At 42.1% G+C, this 19,483-nt stretch overlaps 1 non-coding gene across 1 annotated transcript; it reads left to right on the forward strand.

The window, feature by feature from the left end:
• Positions 1-18,366: 18,366 nt before the first annotated feature.
• On the forward strand, positions 18,367-18,438 carry TRNAP-AGG (transfer RNA proline (anticodon AGG)). Its single transcript has one exon. It is a non-coding gene; the product is annotated as a tRNA-Pro (tRNA).
• Positions 18,439-19,483: the final 1,045 nt, after the last annotated feature.

Below are 19,483 nucleotides of genomic sequence, written 5' to 3' on the forward strand. Positions count from 1 at the left end.
AAAACTTACACTTTCATAAGTGCATACTTCGTAAGAAAATCAACCATATGGAACCATGTCAGATAAACAAATCTCTCCAACGTAGATGACCTGGAGTGTATTTAAAGAACAGTCTCATTTTGACACAAAACACAGCTAAATCATGTTCTCTTGTGTTGCTTATTGGTCTAAAAACGTACTTTTCACATAGAGTGTGCTAAATTCTCTGATTATTCCCCAGTAAAACCCAAACACTGTAGGCATCATATATAATAAAATTGCAATATTGAAATGGGTTTACATTTTAAAATGTCTAGTTAAAGGTAATATGTTCTATACTTTACAAGTTTCTTTTTGTCAGAATTAAATTTTTAAAATAATTACTTATTTTTGCTTTGAAAAATTCGAAAAACGCACCTAAACTTTTACTTCTGAATGGCTCGTTGGTCTAGGGGTATGATTCTTGCTTAGGATGCGAGAGGTCCCGGGTTCAAATCCCAGACGAGCCCTTGACTTATAGTCATTTTCATCTTATTGTTTTTAGTTAATTCAGTAAAGCTAGACATTTCAAGTTAGATTTTGTCAATTTCCCAAATTAGCTCTCATAACATTGACCAAAACAAAATCCCTATGTATTAATGGGATGATTCTTAGTTAATGTTTCAAAAAGTCTTATGTGCCCAAACTGAATGAGACTATTCTTTGCAGGTACTTATGATTCTTGGCTTTATGATTTTCAAGTGAGTAAATTTAGTAAAATGTGACTCCTATGGTTACATTTTCGATGACTTGTACATTTCTTTTCTATAGAAGACAGTAGTGTTCCTAAATAAATCTATATTAACTTAAGATATGAATAAATAAAGTCTTTCTTTTGAGTGTCTTTATTATTTACAGATATGATACTAATAAAGAGTAGGTACTTTGTAGGTACTGTGATTCTTGGCTTTCAAATTTTCAGATGTGAATGCTTAGAAAAATCTCAACATCAACAATATGTTATATTAATAAAAACTTACACTTTCATAAGTGCATACTTCGTAAGAAAATCAACCATATGGCACCATATCAGATAAACAAATCTCTCCAACGTAGATGACCTGGAGTGTATTTAAAGAACAGTCTCATTGTGACATAAAACACAGCTAAATCATGTTCTCTTGTGTTGCTTATTGGTCTAAAAACGGACTTCTCACATAGAGTGTGATAGATTCTCTGAATATTCCCCAGAAAAACCCAAACACTGTAGGCATCATATATACTAAAATTGCAATATTGAAATGGGTTTACATTGTAAAATGTCTAGTTAAAGGTAATATTTTCTATACTTTACAAGTTTCTTTTTGTCAGAATTAAATTTTTAAAATAATTACTTCTTTTTGCTTTTAAAAATTCGAAAAACGCACCTAATTTTTTGCTTCTGAATGGTTTGTTGGTCTAGGGGTATGATTCTCGCTTTGGTTGCGAGAGGTCCTGGGTTGAAATCCCGGACGAGCCCATGACTCCTTGTCATTGTCATCTTATTGTTTTTATTTGATTCAGGAAAGCTAGCCATTTGAAGTTAGATTTTGTCAATTTCCAAAAATAGCTCTCATAACATTGTCTAAAACAAAATCCCTATGTATTAATGGGATGATTCTTAGTTAATGTTCCAAAAAGTCTCATGTGCCCAAACTGAATGAGACTATTCTTTGCAGGTACTTATGAATCTTGGCTTTATGATTTTCAAGTGAGTAAATTTAGTAAAATGTGACTCCTATGGTTACATTTTCGATGACTTGTACATTTCTTTTCTATGGAAGACAGTAGTGTTCCTAAATAAATCTATATTAACTTAAGATATGAATAAATAAAGTCTTTCTCTTGAGTGTCTTTATTATTTACAGATATGATACTAATAAAGAGTAGGTACTTTGTAGGTACTGTGATTCTTGGCTTTCAAATTTTCAGATGTGAATGCTTACAAAAATCTCAACATCAACAATATGTTATATTAATAAAAACTTACACTTTCATAAGTGCATACTTCGTAAGAAAATCAACCATATGGAACCATGTCAGATAAACAAATCTCTCCAACGTAGATGACCTGGAGTGTAGTTAAAGAACAGTCTCATTTTGACACAAAACACAGCTAAATCATGTTCTCTTGTGTTGCTTATTGGTCTAAAAACGTACTTTTCACATAGAGTGTGCTAAATTCTCTGATTATTCCCCAGTAAAACCCAAACACTGTAGGCATCATATATAATAAAATTGCAATATTGAAATGGGTTTACATTTTAAAATGTCTAGTTAAAGGTAATATGTTCTATACTTTACAAGTTTCTTTTTGTCAGAATTAAATTTTTAAAATAATTACTTATTTTTGCTTTGAAAAATTCGAAAAACGCACCTAAACTTTTGCTTCTGAATGGCTCGTTGGTCTAGGGGTATGATTCTCGCTTAGGGTGCGAGTGGACCCGGGTTGAAATCCTGGACAAGCACATGACTTATATTTATTTTCATCTTATTGTTTTTAGTTGATTCAGTTTAGCTAGCCATTTGAAGTTAGATTTTGTCAATTTCCCAAAATAGCTCTCATAACATTGTCCAAAACAAAATCCCTATATAAAGAACAGTCTCATTTTGACAGAAAACACAGCTAAATCATGTTTTCTTGTGTTGCTTATTGGTCTAAAAACGTACTTCTCACTGTTATGTGCGTATTGTCGCTAACCAATAACGATTGTCGAACCTCGGGTTGTGTTTCCAAGGCATAAAAATTTATTCGCAAATAGTAGAATAAATATGCTCAAGCGAAGTAATAGTAAATACAGATGTTACTTATCGCAGGCACTCTGGATCCAGTGCAGTCATTCAATCCTGAAGTCTCTGGTTGTGTTTCCAAAGCACAAAGATTTATTCGCAAATAGTAGAATAAATATGCTCAAGCGAAGTAATAGTAAATACAGCCATTACTTATCGCAGGCACTCTGGATCCAGTGCAGTAATTCAATCCTGAAGTCTGGGGATAAGATGTCTGCACTCTGGATCACAAGCTGCTGCTTATATACACAATCAAATACAGTAATACAATGAAGATGGTATAGTTTGCATCTATTGGTCCAGGTCTCAGGAATGTCCAAGGGGTTGTCAATCATTGGCTCGTTCATCCTAAGGAATCCAAAGGAGGGGGTCATCTCTGCAGGGGGTATGCTCTGCTCTTCCCGCCAAGATTCCTTAGTCTTAAGTAGTTCATAATTCCCTACCATTCATAACTTGTGTATGCACTCTGCGATTCCCTCGCAGAGTGAACCAAACAGTAGGATATGTAACAAGGTTCATTATGATACCACTCATGATGTTATTCCTTCAACCCGTTCCGTGTATTTCACTAATATGCATGTAACTCTGATATAACATATAAATACTACTATATTTTGACATAACTGACTATGTGTTGCAACTACCATTAATGTGCACTATTTTATAAGGAAGCGTGTTTGTGCGAATGTATGGTAAAAGACCAATTACTGTTGCTGCCACGTGTAGTGGATGCGTACGCCCTTTCACGCCGTAGCGTGCCCTTGTACGTAGATGCGTACCATATGCATCTTTTCACACAAAGACAACCAAGTTTGCTAGACTTTAATTGAAATTACTTTATCCAATTTGCTGACTTTGACAGCTTCACCCTTTGATAGTGTACTAAACTATCACCCAATCACCGTTTCAAGTTCAGGATTATACAATACTTCTTCACAGACCATGATCTCGGTATCTGGTACCACCCTTTCAGTCTCTTTCTCAGTGTTACTCCTATGAGACCGTTTTCCACACTTCAACACAGTAGGAACACATTTGCCAACTAAACCAATTGTTAAGATGACACCCAGTATAAGGAGAAGGAGCTTACCTACACTAGCAACCATTTCCTGTACCCACTCCTCCAGACCGGAGAACCATTTCACAGGGTTCAACCACGAGAACCAACCCACCACCTTTTCCCCGACCTCATATAACGAAGAATTATGGCTCTTTCGAAATTCCCATTTCAGCTGTAAAATTTCATCCATCTTCCGGTCTATAACCTCTTTAGGGTCATCCGTATTATTATTGATGTACGTGCAACATTTGACACCAAACTGGGTGGCCAGTGTCACACAGTACCAACCAGTAATAGAGGTGAGATAATTTAGTACCAGTCTATGTTGCACCAACTCCTTCTTGTACGCTTGTAGCTCCCTTCCAGTATACCTGAAAGTGTCATCATACATCTCGGTGATATTATCTATTAATTTGGCTAGGTCTTGGATATATTTAAAGTTTAATGTTCCCCGAGCGGTCCTGGTGAGTTCTAGAGCAACCATAACTTGGAAACCAGCAGTTTCACTAATCAATTTTGTAGCTATGGGTTCCTCACCAGGAATAATATTTCTCTTGCCACGGTGTTCATACTGTGTGTGTATGTATGGTGGTGATGTAGTCTTGTGAATACCAACCATTTCTTCATGAGTAATAATCATGATTTCAGGAACCAGTTTAGCTAAGAAACACAAGCCCTTGGAACTCGGAGTCACCCAGGAATAAGCTTTCCTCCCACAAACAAAATACACATCATCAGGGAGAACATAAGGAGCAGTATGCCCATGAATTATATCACACAGAGTTTTGATAAAACTACCCATGCCCAGTGTCCCCATTTGTTCTAGACACGTGTCGGCATTAATGACATTTCTACATTTATCTGTAGAGACTTTTCCAATGGATACCTTCTTATGTTTGGTTATACGCCCTAATTTGTGACTTCCATCAACATTCCTGCCTAGTAGTGACCTTGTGAGTCTCCCTCTAAAATGAGTCTGGCGAGCCATTGTCTGATCTGATAGGTCAGCCTCCCAATTCTCCAGGCGCTTTGCATGAGATATATTTAGGCACAGCAAAGATCTGCCTATGGAGTATTGTCGAAGCGTCAGACTAGGGGACCTAGTGTTATTGTACCTCCCGTCTATGGGCCTCCCACCCCTCATTTCGAATACCTCAGATATGTTTATAGGGAATGGCACTAGTCCTATATTATGCTGCCCTTGAGGCACGTGAGAGCACAGCCAACACTCGGTTTGGTTTTGCACCTTACCCACCAGGGAGTGATAATCCTCCAAAGGATGCCCGCCTATATTCAGAGTACTGGGGGACTGGCATCGTTGGATGCATCTCTCTTCAACTAGGGAGTCGCAGAACTTGCAGATACAATACTCATCAGACAATAGCCCCTCACACTGCCTCCGAGTTCCTGAGCTAGCAGACCTTTTCATAACCCCTGGACCAAGTTTGATAATGGGCTGCTCTGAGTATCCTATTAACTTTTCTTTTGCCTCCATTTCATCCGTATCACTCCCAGAACTCTCCTCTGTCCTCCATCCTCCTTCACAAAAATAGAATGTCCTAGAAAGAGTAAAAACAAGGAAAATCCTGGAACAAAAGAAAAGCAAAAACTGCCACTCCATCGCTGGAAAGATAGTTCTGAGGCAATGTCTCTGGTTCAGGTGTCTCGACTTCAGGCTTTAGGTCTCCCGGAACAGGCTCACAAGTGACAGCTCTGTGTCGTCGGTCTTAGTTTTATCTTGCACTTTCTCCGGATTATGGACTCTCCTGCAGTGATTGGAATAGACCCAAGTGTCTCTCTCTGCAACCTTCAGTGATGTAGTACTGGTCCACAGCACTTGGTACGGGCCTTCCCAACGGTCTGTTAAACAACCTGAACGTAAGAAATTGCGGATCATAACAGTCTCCAGGTTCAACATCATGACAGTTCGTCTCTGGCATACCAGGTGACAGCATTTTTAGTTTTTGTTGTTGTTGTTTTAGCTGTCTACTCATTCTTATAAGATATTGTACAGTCACTTCATTATTACACTTCAAGTCGTCTTGTGGACTCACGATCAAATAAGGTTGTCGTCCGAACAGTATCTCAAAGGGGGAGAGATTAAGAGGAGGTCTAGGAGTGGTTCGAATGCTATGGAGGACCAATGGCAAAGCCTCAGGCCATGCCAACCCAGTTTCAGCCATTATCTTACTGTTACGATTTTGATGCCTTAGTCAGTATTAGCACAGGCTTACCTAGGGCGCGGAGTCTAACGGCCTTCCGGTCTTCACCAAGAACCACCGCAAGGTAGTGTGGGCTTAGCTGCCGAAGAACCGCAGGTCGCGGCCCCCAGATTAGCCTACTGACATAAGGGAGAAAGTTCTAATTGATGGCAGGCAGACAAGAAAATAGACAATGCGGTGCAAGTACAGGCACTAACCGTTAATTCCAGGCGTTGTAGGTCTGGAACAGTAACCGGTAGATGCACGGAGGCAATGGGTGCGTGGCAGGATCCAGAGAATAGTTGGTAACACAGCCGGGTCGGTACACAGAAGGTATCAGGTATACGGTGCCAGAGGGAGATCCAGAGAATAGTTGGTAACACAGCCGGGTCGGTACACAGAAGGTATCAGGTATACGGTGCCAGAGGGAGATCCAGAGAATAGTTGGTAACACAGCCGAGTCGGTACACAGAAGGTATCAGGTATGCGGTGCCAGAGGGAGATCCAGAGAATAGTTGGTAACACAGCCGAGTCGGTACACAGAAGATAGTCCAGTTGCGTAGTGCCAGGGATAAGCCAAAGAATAGTCAGGTCACAGCCAGGTAGGTACACAGGAGTAAGAGGAATAGAGGGGTTAACAGGGAACAGGTTCACAGGAGTCAGGACACAGGAACTGTAGCCAGGAACAGGAAACACATTGCTCTGACACAGGCAGCGTGTCAGAGCAGGGGAGATATAGGAGTTTGAATTCCCCGCCCAGGAGTCACACGATCAGCAGCAGAGAGAACCCGGAAGTGCGGCAGCGCTAACAGAAGAAGCGCTGAAGAGATGGACACCGCTGTCAGCTCCCGCTGACAGCGCAGCGGAACGGGAACAAGGTAAGTTCCTAACAGTACCCCCCCTTCAGGGGTGGCCTCCGGACAACCTATAAGGCTTTAGAGGGAACTTGGTATGGAATTTCTTCAACAAACTCGGAGCATGAAGGTCTCGTGCAGGAATCCAAGAACGCTCTTCAGGACCGTAACCTTTCCAGTCAACCAGGAACTGCAAGGAACCTCTGGAAATCCGAGAATCTAGAATCTCCTTCACCTCAAATTCCTGATCAGGTGCAGAAATAGCAGCAGGAGGTCTTCTTCAAGAGAAGAATTTGTTAACAACAAGTGGTTTGAGAAGGGAAATGTGGAAGACATTGGGAATCCTCAAGGTAGGGGGTAATTTTAATCTAAAGGCCACCGGATTAATGACCTCAATGATCTTGAAGGGACCGATAAATCGGGGAGTGAATTTCCTAGAAGGAACCAACAAGCGAAGATTCTTTGTAGACAATCACACTTTGTCACCAGGAGTAAGTAGTGGAGACGGTCTTCTTCTTTTGTCAAATGCTTTTTTACTGATGGCAGAGGTGTGAAGTAATTTGCGTTTGATAAGATCCCACCTAGACGAGAAGTCCGATAGAAGGGAATCCACTGCAGGAACCCCAGAAGCGGTTAACTCTTTGAAGGGTGGAACTTTAGGATGAAATCCCTGAAGAGCAAAAAAGGGAGAAATGGAGGTAGAGTTGTGAGAATTATTATTGTGGGCGAATTCTGCCCAAGGTAATAAATCAACCCAATCATCATGTTTAGCTGAAATGAAACATCTGAGGAATTTCTCCAATTCTTGATTCGTCCTTTCCGTGAGACCATTACTTTGCGGTTGATATGCAGAAGAGAAATTTAACTTAATTCCACAAAGACCAGAAAAGGCCCTCCAAAATCTTGCCACGAACTGAGTTCCTCGATCAGAAACAATAATATCTGGACAGCCATGTAGGCGGAAAATTTCTTTAATGAAGAGTTGAGCCAGAATAGGAGCAGAAGGGAGACCTTTTAATGCCACAAAATGAGCGGCTCGGGAAAGGCGATCGGTGACCACCCACACTACTGAGAACCCTCTGGAGGAGGGTAAATCTGTGATAAAATCCATGGAGAGATGACTCCAAGGTCGATCCGGAATTAGCAGAGGCTGCAGCAGACCGTATGGAGCTTGACGAGGAACTTTATTCTGAGCGCAAGTGGAACACGCCGTCACAAACTGTCGAACGTCCGAACGGATAGCCGGCCACCAATAACTACGGGAGATAAATTCCAAGGTCTTCTTTATACCGGCATGACCAGAAAAACGGGAGGCATGAGCCCATTTAAGGAGTTTAGTTTGGAGATGTGGAGGAACCAAAGTCTTCCCGTGAGGAATGATCACCCGAGTAGGAGTAGTAGCCAAAATACATTCTGGATCTAGAATAGACCTAACACTCTCTTCTTCGGTATCCATAGAATCAAAGGAACGAGAGAGAGCATCAGCCTTCTTGTTCTTGGACCCTGGTCTGAAGGTAATGATCATATTGAATCGTGAAAAAAATAAAGACCATCTGGCCTGACGGGGATTGAGGCAGGATGCAGTTTGTAGATAAAGCAGGTTCTTGTGATCCGTAAAAATAGTAACAGGAAATCTGGCTCCCTCCAAATGATGTCTCCAGGCCTCCAAGGCCAATTTGATAGCAAGTAGTTCTCTGTCTCCAATGCCGTAGTTTTTTTTCGGTGGATGAGAATTTACGAGAAAAGAAGCCACAGGGAGAAAACGTTCCAGTAGAATTCTTCTGAGACAAAATAGCTCCTACTCCAGTGGAGGATGCGTCAACTTCGAGAAAAAAGGGGAAGGAAGAATCTGGCTGTTGAAGAATAGGTGCCGATATGAAGGCTTCTTTAAGATACTTGAAGGCCTCTACCGTCTCTGGTGGCCAGGTCTTAGCGTTGGCAGATTTCTTGGTCAGGGAAGTGATGGGTGCAATAACAGACGAAAACCCTTTGATAAAGTGGCGGTAATAATTAGAGAACCCAATAAAACGCTGGATGGCCTTAAGTCCAACCGGTTGGGGCCAATCAGAAATCGCCTTTAATTTCTCAGTGTCCATACGTAATCCGGAGCCAGAAACCACGTGACCAAGAAAAGGAAGATGCGTTTTTTCAAAGACACACTTGTCCACATTACAGTACAGATGATGCGACCGAAGGCGTTGAAGAATCAAGGAGACATGATGGCGATGAGTAATAATATCAGGTGAAAAAATAAGAATATCGTCTAGGTAGATGTCAACAAATTGATACAGGAAATCCTGAAAAACTTCGTTAATGAAATTTTGAAAAACCGCAGGAGCGTTACAAAGTCCAAATGGCATGACAAGATACTCAAAATGCCCATCGTGCGTATTGAACGCCGTCTTCCATTCATCCCCTTGTTTAATACGGATAAGGTTGTAGGCCCCTTTCAAATCCAGTTTAGAAAAAATTGAAGCTCCCTTGATCCTATCAAAGAGTTCAGAGATTAATGGTAAGGGGTACCTATTCTTTTTCGTTATGGCGTTGAGGCCACGGTAGTCTATGCAAGGACGCAATCCGCCGTCCTTCTTTTTTACGAAAAAGAAACCTGCTCCTGCTGGTGACGAGGATTTCCGGATAAAACCCCTGTTTAAATTCTCCTTAATATATAGGGACATGGCCTCTGATTCGGGTAGAGATAATGGAAATACCCGTCCTCTAGGTGGTATCTTATCCGGCAACAATTCAATGGAGCAATCCCAAGGTCTATGAGGTGGTAACTTGGAAGCCTCCTTTTCACAAAAGACATCAGAAAACGAATGATATTGAGGAGGAATACTGGAGGGTGTTGGAAGACAGCCCATAGTGGGTCTATGAATCCTGGGAAGACATCGGGAATGACACTCTGAACCCCATGCAAGAACTTCCGGCTTCTGCCAATCTAAAGTGGGGGAGTGAAGTCTGAGCCAAGGTAGGCCTAAGATCAACGGGTTGATAGCCTTTGGAATGACTAAGAAGGAGATTTCCTCAGTGTGTAAGGCTCCAATGCGTAGAGACATGTTGACAGTTCTGTTCTTAATGGATCCTCCAATGATACGACTGCCATCTATAGCTGTAATGGCAATAGGTGGATCTAAGGGTTGCCTAGGCAATGATAACCGCTCTACAATGTCAGCTCGTAAAAAGTTCCCCGCTGCACCTGAGTCAATAAGCACTGGAAGAGACAATTGTTTATCAGTATATTGCAGAATAACTTGGATAGAAAAACTAGAATCCATAGGAGAGAGAATGTTCATACCTAACTTAGTCTCTCCGTCATCAGTTAGGTCCGATCGTTTCCCGGGCGCTTCCCACATTGACTCAGGACATGACCGGGTTCCCCGCAATAAAGGCATAAACGATTCTTGAACCGCCTCTCTCTTTCCTCCTGGGATAAACGTGCTCTTCCCAACTGCATAGGCTCTTCCTCCGGTGTAATAGGACTTTGGAAGCGAGGAGCCAAACGGAAAGTAGATCGACGGGAACTCTCTCTCTCCTGAGTGCGCTCACGGAAACGTATATCAATCTGGTTACAGAGAGAGATCAAAGCATCCAGGGTAGTGGGTAACTCTCGGGCTGCTAGCTCGTCCTTAATACGATCGGACAAGCCTTGCCAAAATGTGGCCACTAAAGCTTCATTGTTCCAACGAAGTTCGGCCGCCATAGTGCGAAATTGAAGGGCATACTGGCCCAGAGTAAGGGTACCCTGGCACAGACGGAGGAGTCCAGAAGCTGCACTGGAGACTCGTCCGGGTTCATCAAAGATGCGTCTGAAGGTTTCCAAGAAAGTGGCACAATTATGGAGAATGGGGTCATCATGTTTCCAGAGAGGAGAAGCCCAGGCAAGCGCTTGACCAGACAATAAGGAAATAATATAAGCGACTTTAGTTTTCTGTGTGGGAAAGTTTCCGGGCAAAAGTTCGAATTGAATAGCACACTGGTTCAAGAAGCCTCGGCATTCCTTAGGATCCCCATTGAACTTGGGTGGGTTAGGTATGCGGAGTTGAGAGGTGGTGGGAGCAGATACAACTGAACCGCTTGGAGCAGGGGCAGGCTGTGGGGCCGGAGCAGGTGGAGGATTAGGAGCTGCAACCTGAGCTGCTTGGAGCGTATCCAACTTGTTAGACAGAGTCTGCAGAATCTGTAATAACTGTTCTTGATTTTTCCCCTGTTCCTCAACCTGAGCCGCTAAGTTATCCAGTAGTACTCTCGCAGTGGGATTCCCTGTCGCTTCCATCAGTTAGATAAGGGTCAGAGCAAACTGTTACGATTTTGATGCCTTAGTCAGTATTAGCACAGGCTTACCTAGGGCGCGGAGTCTAACGGCCTTCCGGTCTTCACCAAGAACCACCGCAAGGTAGTGTGGGCTTAGCTGCCGAAGAACCGCAGGTCGCGGCCCCCAGATTAGCCTACTGACGTAAGGGAGAAAGTTCTAAGTGATGGCAGGCAGACAAGAAAATAGACGATGAGGTGCAAGTACAGGCACTAACCGTTAATTCCAGGCGTTGTAGGTCTGGAACAGTAACCGGTAGATGCACGGAGGCAATGGGTGTGTGGCAGGATCCAGAGAATAGTTGGTAACACAGCCGGGTCGGTACACAGAAGGTATCAGGTATACGGTGCCAGAGGGAGATCCAGAGAATAGTTGGTAACACAGCCGAGTCGGTACACAGAAGGTATTAGGTATGCGGTGCCAGAGGGAGATCCAGAGAATAGTTGGTAACACAGCCGAGTCGGTACACAGAAGATAGTCCAGTTGCGTAGTGCCAGGGATAAGCCAAAGAATAGTCAGGTCACAGCCAGGTAGGTACACAGGAGTAGGAGGAATAGAGGGGTTAACAGGGAACAGGTTCACAGGAGTGAGGACACAGGAACTGTAGCCAGGAACAGGAAACACATTGCTCTGACACAGGCAGCGTGTCAGAGCAGGGGAGATATAGGAGTTTGAATTCCCCGCCCAGGAGTCACATGATCAGCAGCAGAGAGAACCCGGAAGTGCGGCAGCGCTAACAGAAGAAGCGCTGAAGAGATGGACACCGCTGTCAGCTCCCGCTGACAGCGCAGCGGAACGGGAACAAGGTAAGTTCCTAACACTTACCCAGCTTGTTCTTTATAGTACCGTTTACTTTCTCCACCTTACCACTGGCTTGTGGTCGGTAAGGGGTGTGAAGTCTGCTACTGATTTCCATGAGTTTACACATATTTTGGAAGATATCACCAGTAAAATGGGTACCCCTATCACTTTCAATGATTCTAGGGATACCGAACCTACACACAAAGTCTTGTACAATTTTCTTTGCAGTGAACACAGCAGTATTAGTGGCTGCCGGATATGCTTCTACCCAACTGGAAAACACATCAATACACACTAACACATACTTTAGATTCCTGCACGGTGGTAATTTGGATATAGTCAATTTGTATTACCTGAAAAGGTCCGTCTGTAGGAGGGATGTGGGATGGCTCAGTTGGAATCGTTTTCCCAACATTTTTCCGCAAACAAGTAAGACATGACATTGCTTTCTTACCAGCCTGAGAGGAAAATTCGGGAGCACACCAGTATGCTCTCACCAGTTTGCACATACCTTCTTTACCCAGGTGAGTCAGACCGTGTGCTGCTTCAGCCAGGCTTGGATAGTATGTTCGGGGAGCTACAGGCTTACCTTGTCCATCACTCAAGAGTCCTGAGGACTCTTGGCCACATCCCTTCGCGTTCCAGACCGCCTTTTCCTGCAGGGAACACAAATCTTGCATTTCAATTAATTTCTGCATGTCTAATGTCTGAAAAACCATCATAGTCTCGGTCGATACAGTCATAGGTTGCCCTGCTGCCCATTTAGCAGCTTCGTCTGCCCTGTTGTTGCCCAACGACACTGGGTCTTCTTCAAAGGTATGGGCTTTGCACTTCAGCTTCTACCACATCCTGATCGTCTACAACAGCGTAACCAGTACATAGCTCTCCTGTCTCTGTCTGTCTATGGCAACTTCCATCTGTATAAAACGTAAAATCTACATTTCCTAAGGGGGTGTCACGTATGTCGGGACTTGCAGTAAAGGTCTGATTCAGGTGTTCCATACAATCATGCGTGTCAGTATTCTTGCCTAACTCATCATAAACCAGGGTCTCCTCACCTCCCACCTTTTGTGTCTCTAGAGAGCTGGATTTAAGGTGCTACATCGTTTGATGGTGATGTTTGAGGGTGCCATCAGGGCTAGTTCCCACTTTGTGAATCTAGCTGAAGAAACATGTCTGGTTTGGGCTCAATTTAACAGAGCTGATACAGCATGGGGTGTATAGATAGTTGAATTATGTCCTAGTACTACGTCCTCGCTCTTTTTTACCAGAAGAGCTGTTGCTGCTACACTTCTGAGACATGTTGGAAGTGATCTTGCCACATTGTCTAATTGTGCACTGTAGTATGCTACCGGTCTGCTAGCGTCACCAAGTTTCTGTGCGAGGACCCCTGCTGCACAACCATCAGCTTCTGTACAAAATAGCTCAAAAGGCTTTTCATAATCAGGTATTCCCAATGCAGGTGCTCTCATCAGACTATCTTTAAGATTAAAGAACGCTTGCTCTGACTCTTCTGTGTGTACAACACGTTCTGGTTTTGAGGAAGAGACTAGCTCCTGCAATGGTAATGCCAGAATAGAAAAACCTGGGATCCAGGATCTACAGTATCCACACATCCCTAAGAAAGTACGAATCTGCTTCTGGCTCTGCGGCAGAGTCATGTGTTGTATGGCCTCAATTCTGTCGGTTGTCAGCTGTCTTAGCCCCTTAGTGAGGCAGTGTCCTAAGTATTTGACCTTAGTCTGATATGGCTGTAATTTATCCTTTGCCACCTTGTGCCCTGTTTGTGAAAGATGAAGCAACAACAAATTAGTATCATGTAAACATGACATAAAAGAATCAGAGCACAACAACAAATTGTCCACATATTGAATTAGAACAGACCCATTGTGGGGTTGAAAGGATTGCAAACAGTCATGTAAGGCTTGGGAGAAAATACTGGGGCTGTCAATGAACCCCTGGGGTAGTCTGGTCCATGTGTATTGCTTTCCCCTGTAGGAGAATGCAAAAAGGTATTGGCAGTCAGGGTGAAGAGGGACTGAGAAGAAAGCAGAACAGATCAATGACAGTAAAATGACTGGCAGACGGTGGAATCTGCATGAGGATGACAGCTGGATTCGGCACTACGGGGAATTGGCTCTCAACAACTTTATTAATTCCCCTTAAGTCCTGGACTAATCTATAGCCCCTCCCCCCATTCTTCTTCACAGGGAAAATGGGACTATTTGCTGTACTGGCTGTACGAATTAAAATCCCTTGTTGTAACAGCCTCTCAATAACAGGGTATACCCCTAGTTCCACCTCCGGTTTTAATGGATACTGTGGGATTTTTGGAGCTATCCTACCACTTTTTAGATTGACCATGACAGGGGCTACGTTTGCCATCAGTCCAGTGTCCTGTCCATCTCTGGTCCATAGGGAACCTGGTATTTCCAGCAACATCCCCTTTACTTGAGATGGACTTTGTTCTATAACAGGAGAGTGTAACATTAACCTTTGAGGGGTGTCCAATATATCCTGTACCTCATGTGCGACCTTCTCCGGTATATCTAAGAACACACCATCAGAAGTACAGTATATGACACATCCCATTTTACATAACAAGTCTCTCCCTAGCAAGTTAGTAGGAGCCGCTGCAGACAAGAGAAACGAATGCTTAGTATGCAGAGACCCGATAGTAACTTCAGCGGGTTTAGTTAGAGGATAATGTAACACTTTTCCCGTTACCCCCATAGCTGGAATGGTTTTACTGGTCACCTGTAGATTGAAAGGAGAGGTTATCACAGATCGGGCCGCCCCTGTATCTACAAGAAAAGTTTGTTTCCTACCAGCTATGTCAAATATCATTGTTGGTTCTTCACTCTGACTCTCAGTTAACCTCACTGGCTGTAGACTACAGGTATGACCTGACCCCTAGCGCTGACTATTGATTTCCCGCGCAGCATTTGCTGCTGTCATATGTGCGGGTAGATGTGAGTCTTCTAGTCTATGTGAATCCCTCCTTGGAGGATATCTATGTGACCCACCCTTCTGTGTATTGAGTCTTTCCTTTTTACAATCTCTCATGTAATGTCCTTCCTCGTTACAGTTGAAACACCTGATCACTTTAGGTTTCTTGTTATATGGGTTGTATGCTGGTGGTCGTGTATGCACCCCTTCTAGAGCCTGTATACTTACCGTCATTAACCTATCACTTTTCTCTTCCCTTTTTCTAAAAAGGTTTTTGTCATGCTCCACAGCAGACTCCCTAAGAGAGTCTACCGTGACGACTCTCCAATTAGGTAATGTGGTTTGTACTCTCGTCTTTAAATTTTCTCTAAGGCCATCCATCAGTACTCCTACAGCTACCTCTCTGTGATGTGGGTCCTCACTTATGTTGGATATCCCAGTAAACCGTGTTATCGCTGCTATAGCTCTAGTCAAGTAATCTGCTGCTGTTTCACTATCCTTTTGTTTAATTGTGAAAATCTTACTCCAATTTACTACTACTGGAAAATAGATGGCTAAGTGTTTGACAATTTGTTCTATATTCTTTTGGTTAATCTCATCAGTCAAGGTGTCATCTTCCTCCAACAAACAATCTTCAATAAATTTTTGTATGTTAGTATTGGGAGGAAGACACGCCCTCAACACTACACGCCAATCCTTATTGGTTAGTTCGTGGGCATTTCCTAAGTCTTTAACAAATTTCTGACATTTAGCTAACTCCTTTCTAGGATCTGGGAATTCAGTCATAGTGGAACGTAATTCTGATCTAGTCCAGGGACAATGCATTGTAACATTTCTTAAAGGAACTACACCATCCTTATCCGGTTTCCCATTGGGAACTGATATTGTGCGGACTGGGAACGCACCCTCTGGTACACTGACTTCAGGGGACACTACAGGATTTGCTGGTTCTAGATTTAGAACGCTTTCACTCAAAGTGATCACGCTACTCTCACCTATCTCAGCCATTTTCTCATACTTGCACTGAGCCTCTAGTACACTAACAGCATGGGCAATGGCCGAAATCACAGTGGGTTCATCTTAATTTTTTAGATACACTTGATTTAAACTGGCTTAAAACAGGATACAACTTAGCAATTTTTCTATATTCAGTTTTAACAACGGCTGTACTTACCCATCCCGCCACATAAGGTGGCGGGGGCACGCTTGCGCTGAGTTCGCCACACTTCTCAACGGTTACATCCGCCTTGCGTGCGCTTTTTGCCACGCCTACTTCCGGTTTGCATTCGCTGCTCTGCCACGTGTTACCTTCCATTTGCCACAATTTTAAACAATCATTATGTCTATTTCTCTTTTTCGTTGACTTGATCAAACATACTTTATCTTTTACAGTATTTAGTACCTCTGCATTAAAACTTCCTATTGTTGGGAAAGGCCTATCACAGTCTTTGGTCATCTTGACCCACGTGTCACAATACACAGTTGCGTATGCACCATATTTCTTACACATGAGAAACCTAGCTGAACCAATAGGGCCTTCCTTATGCAGTACACTGACCATCTCTAACGTATGCTTAGCACCCATGTTGAACAATATACCTTCTACCCGGAACACAGACACACCACAATGCTCTGTTCCTTCCGGCTAACAATTCCAACTCTGTTGCTACAATCACAGCTAGAGATCTCTAATGCTCGGTGAATGTATTTTCTTTAGCCGCGTTCACTCGTTTTTCTCGCACCAGGCGAGGATCCCTAATACAGAAATAACAATGTGGGCCCCAAGGGCTATCAGCTCCTCGATACCCTGGCTCAACCACAATAATCTGTTGAGTTTATTATAACTGGGAGAACAAAGTCGATACAATCAACCAGCCTTTCCACTATAATTCCTCCTAGCTGCTTCACCAATTCGCACTAACGGTGCGGTTAGATCGCACTGCCTACCAATACTAATTATTAGCAAACTTTGCGATCTATTGGTAGCGCATTGCGAAAACCCGGTTTTCGCATTTGGTATACCTGCCCTGTATACCGTCCTTCAGTTGGGCAATCCGCCTCATCAGACAGCAACTGAGCACAATGAATAATGAACAGTGTATCTACATTACAACATCACACACTATACACCTTTTCTGCGCAGAAAATCTAAAGTTCCCAACAACAGTAATAATATCTCAGAGGCTTTCACAAGTAATTATACTATGCATTTATAATAACTATCAAAACCATTGTTTAACCACGTGTCAAATCTACCGGAAGTTCGCGTACCCTTTGTTGCGGAACCGTAATCCGTTGGTCTTGCGTATCATCGGCAACGAAACCTCCAAAGCTCACGAGCCCACAAATTGTTATGTGCGTATTGTCGCTAACCAATAACGATTGTCGAACCTCGGGTTGTGTTTCCAAAGCACAAAGATTTATTCGCAAATAGTAGAATAAATATGCTCAAGAAAAGTAATAGTAAATACAGCCGTTACTTATCGCAGGCGCTCTGGATCCAGTGCAGTCATTCAATCCTGAAGTCTGGGGACAAGATGTCTGCACTCTGGATCACAAGCTGCTGCTTATATACACAATCAAATACAGTAATACAATGAAGATGGTATAGCTTGCATCTATTGGTCCAGGTCTCAGGAATGTCCAAGGGTTTGTCAATAATTGGCTGGTTCATCCTAAGCAATCCAAAGGAGGGGGTCATCTCTGCAGGGGGTATGCTCTGCTCTTCCCGCCAAGATTCCTTAGTCTTAAGTAGTTCATAATTCCCTATCATTCATAACTTGTGTATGCACTCTGCGATTCCCTCGCAGAGTGAACCAAACAGTAGGATATGTAACAAGGTTCATTATGATACCACTCATGATGTTATTCCTTCAACCCTTTCCGTGTATTTCACTAATATGCATGTAACTCTGATATAACATATAAATACTACTATATTTCGACATAACTGACTATGTGTTGCAACTACCATTAATGTGTACTATTTTATAAGTATGCGTGTTTGTGCGAATGTATGGTAAAAGACCAATTACTGTTGCTGCCACGTGTAATGGATGCGTAAGCCCTTGTACGTAAATGCGTACCATACGCATCTTTTCATACAAAGACAACCAAGTTTGCTAGACTTTAATTGAAATGACTTTATCCAATTTGCTGACTTCGACATCACATAGAGTGTGATAGATTCTCTGATTATTCCCCAGAAAAACTCAAACACTGTAGGCATCATATATAATAAAATTGCAATATTGAAATGTGTTTACATTGTAAAATGTCTAGTTAAAGGTAATATTTTCTATACTTTACAAGTTTCTTTTTGTCAGAATTAAATTTTTAAAATAATTACTTCTTTTTGCTTTTAAAAATTCGAAAAACGCACTTAATCTTTTGCTTCTGAATGGCTCGTTGGTCTAGGGGTATGATTCTCGCTTAGGGTGCGAGAGGTCCCGGGTTCAAATGCCGGACGAGCCCATGACTTATAGTCATTTTCATCTTATTGTTTTTAGTTGATTCAGGAAAGCTAGCCATTTGAAGTTAGATTTTGTCAATTTCCAAAAATAGCTCTCATAACATTGTCCAAAACAAAATCCCTATGTATTGATGGGATGATTCTTAGTTAATGTTTCAAAAAGTCTCATGTGCCTAAACTGAATGAGACTATTCTTTGCAGGTACTTATGAATCTTGGCTTTATGATTTTCAAGTGAGTAAATTTAGTAAAATGTGACTCCTATGGTTACATTTTCAATGACTTGTACATTTCTTTTCTATAGAAGACAGTAGTGTTCCTAAATAAATCTATATTAACTTAAGATATGAATAAATAAAGTATTTCTTTTGAGTGTCTTTATTATTTACAGATATGATACTAATAAAGAGTAGGTACTTTGTAGGTACTGTGATTCTTGGCTTTCAAATTTTCAGATGTGAATGCTTAGAAAAATCTCAACATCAACAATATGTTATATTAATAAAAACTTACACTTTCATAAGTGCATACTTCGTAAGAAAATCAACCATATGGAACCATATCAGATAAACAAATCTCTCCAACTTAGATGACCTGGAGTGTATTTAAAGAAAAGTTTCATTGTGACACAAAACACAGCTAAATCATGTTCTCTTGTGTTGCTTATTGGTCTAAAAACGGACTTCTCACATAGAGTGTGATAGATTCTCTGAATATTCCCCAGAAAAACCCAAACACTGTAGGCATCATATATAATAAAATTGCAATATTGAAATGGGTTTACATTGTAAAATGTCTAGTTAAAGGTAATATTTTCTATACTTTACAAGTTTCTTTTTGTCAGAATTAAATTTTTAAAATAATTACTTCTTTTTGCTTTTAAAAATTCGAAAAACGCACTTAAATTTTTGCTTCTGATTGGCTCGTTGGTCTAGGGCAGTGGTTCCCAAACTTTCCCAGTTCGAGGCACCCCTAGGGTCACCATAATTTTTCCACGGCACCTATAAGCAAAAATAATTACCAGATAGTCACGTTTTTTTAGTAGTTA

The sequence above is a fragment of the Mixophyes fleayi genome, unplaced genomic scaffold (genome assembly GCF_038048845.1).
Source record: "Mixophyes fleayi isolate aMixFle1 unplaced genomic scaffold, aMixFle1.hap1 Scaffold_52, whole genome shotgun sequence".
NCBI classification, from domain to species: Eukaryota; Metazoa; Chordata; class Amphibia; order Anura; family Limnodynastidae; genus Mixophyes; species Mixophyes fleayi.